This window comes from Sinocyclocheilus rhinocerous, unplaced genomic scaffold (genome assembly GCF_001515625.1).
Source record: "Sinocyclocheilus rhinocerous isolate Xijiao unplaced genomic scaffold, SAMN03320098_v1.1 scaffold124, whole genome shotgun sequence".
NCBI classification, from domain to species: Eukaryota; Metazoa; Chordata; class Actinopteri; order Cypriniformes; family Cyprinidae; genus Sinocyclocheilus; species Sinocyclocheilus rhinocerous.
In genome coordinates, this window is record NW_015659962.1 from 141,392 (window position 1) to 144,320 (window position 2,929).

The following is a 2,929-nucleotide window of genomic DNA, read 5'->3' on the forward strand; positions in this document are numbered from 1 at the left end:
CACACACACACACACACACACACACACACACACACACACTTTCATTCTGCCCTGTTTAAACATACATATTGGTATATTGTCTCTTGTTTTTTTCTGAAGATCAGACGTAGCACTGACTCTGAGAGTTAAACCTGATGCAAACGTTGGCAGTACTTTGAGACGTGGATGTTAAAGATCGACAGTCCCATTCTCTTATATTTTACACACTGCCACTCCAACGTTTGGGGTCACTATGACATTTCTTATGTTACTGTCCCCTAGAGGTCAAATATCAGGCAAGAGGAAGTGATGTCATTTGGAGGTGTGGCCAAAGAAAATGGAGCACAGTTTTCAGCAGGTGCATCCGTAACCTCACCTGGTTCATGTGAAAGTATCATGCATTATAAATATATCATTTCAGTTTTCAATTCTTTAGCTTTTTTAAAAACATTTTTGAAGGTAGCTGACTTGTGGCAGAGTGTTTTTGTTTATTTTTGCCCATTGAGTCGAACACTACACAACCTTACTCTAGTAAAAACCCCAGCTAAACTGAACTCAGAAGTGTTTAAGCACTAGAGAAGTCAAGCGACTGGCGCCGCACTGGTTTGGATCGGAGTTCTGAGGCCTGAAGCCATGTCTGTGGATCTGAAGACATGCGGTATGTGGAAAATACTGGATATTTTTGATGCATGTTCGTTATTGTAGTGTATTGCTTGATTTGACATTGGATTGTGATTTATTGATTGACTTTTAGATGCTTTTTAGAGTTTGACTGGTTCCTCAATGTGATGATTGTTGGACTCATCAAGTGCCCAAAAGACTGGGAAAAAAGCCCTTCGAAATTGTTTAAAGAATCAAAAGAATGTCTGTCGCCTCATGTGAAGAGTGCTTAAAATATGAATGATAATCTGTAAAATGTGTAACATTATAAACATTGACTGCATTGGATTAGTTTGGAGAGTTTTGGGGTCTAAAGCTCATTTTTGGCCTGTTGTTTGTTGAAGAAGAAGCGAAAGGCTTTTCTGATGTTTAGAGTTCTGAAGTGAGTGAATAAACTCCAAGCAGATAAAGACTGGGTTTGTTCTAACGCTCATAATGTCTGGCAGTGTTTTACAGGAGTCTTCATTCATTTTATTGTTAGTTATTATGATGTAAGAGCTGGTGTTACTGTTAGATATTTGCACGCATTCATATCTCATCTGTGGCCTGTATGAGAGAAGGTGTGGTTTCGGAGTCGTTTTTAAGGCTGATGCTGTTGGTTCGTGTTTTACTGCAGTTTTCTTCACTTCACACACACACAAACGGAGATTTTGCAAACAAACTCACTTTATAAAACATTTTGTCATTTTGCAAATAATTCTTCAAACAAATTCTGAAACCTTCATGGTTGTATTGAATATTTTATTTATTATTATTATTTATTATTTTTGAAAAGGGACCATGCACAATTTTAACATAAATGTTTCCGTTTCATGCATTGTACTAGATTTAGCCAAAGGCAGGTAATCACTAACATAAAACATAAAACAACAATCACATGCAATCAGACATACATACACATCATCTCATGGCCAGCAAAACAATAAATATGGAATCAAGTTAAACCACAGCCATGTCAATGTTTACAGAGTTGAGTTGATTTTGACTTTAATTTAAAAAGACATCCTTATGTCCTCTGCTAAAGCATTCCGCTGAGTAGCAGCCCTTTGTGAAAATTCACTTCAGTGTTTGAAAACTGCACACTATATTAAGCTCTGAGGCGTGTTTAATGGTCAGAATGCGACTGTCCTTGAGTTTGAGGTTGAAGCATTAGCACGTGTGAACATCATGACTTTCACTCGATACTGATTTCAGTTCACGCTTTTCAAGTTTGACTCGACGTTTGTTTCGAGGGATGGATTTGAGAGAGTTTGAGTTCATTCAGAGGAAACATTCCTGCTTTTACATGCACTGCAGAAAGTCATGCTCTTCCTCAGCGTTTCTGTCCAGTTTTCCAGCACTGATATCTAAAGATTCATAAATCTAGATACATTTACTGGGAAGTTATTTAAGACATGCAGTCTTGTTTTCTGTGAAATTGATCAAAATTAAGTTTATGCTTAAAACAGGAGCAAACATCTGCCAGTGAGCTCGAAACAAACTTGTTTTTCCTTTGAATTAAGATTTTAAGATTTATTTTTTTACTGTCTCTCTCTCTCTCTTTTTCTGTCACGCCAAAAGACAGAGAGACAGTATGTTCTATGTTCAGATGTGCTTTAGACAAATTATGCAAGGGAGTGTGGAGAGATGTATGATATATTAAATCAATAACATGCGTATAATACATATAATTATAGATAGTTGGGAATTGCACATGTTTTATTCTGTGTTGAATTTGTCGTTTCTGTCTTTCTGGCGTCTCTTGCAGATAACCGAGGCTCTAGATTTGCATTCGTTCTTTTATCTGATTTTATGCACTTCAGTTTGAGAGAGAAAAAAGCATTATTTGTGGATAATTTTGGCAAAACATGGTGCTTAAGATCATATTAACGAGGTCTACCTTCAATCAGTGCCAAAAAGCAACACGAAACCTGTGCTAATTGAAAGAAAACAAGCTGACATAAACATAGAATTCAAGATTTGGTGATAATATAGCATAACCAGCAATTTTTAAAAACCAAATGAGGTAAAAGATTTTCAGCACATCACAAAGGGTTAAACTAGGCATGATTTGTAAGCCTGCAGTTTGGATAAACGTAATAAATAATAAATATAAATGTAAAAATCATTGTCAATGTTTACTGCTGTTACATTTGAACCTCTCAGAATCTGGAAAGATGATAACTTGAATTAACTTCGCATCCTCTGCTGATAATTCCTCGTGTTTGTAGGGTTTGGGTTCTGGATCTGTGATTCTAAATAATTGACCCTTATGACTAACACACACACACACACACACACACACACACAC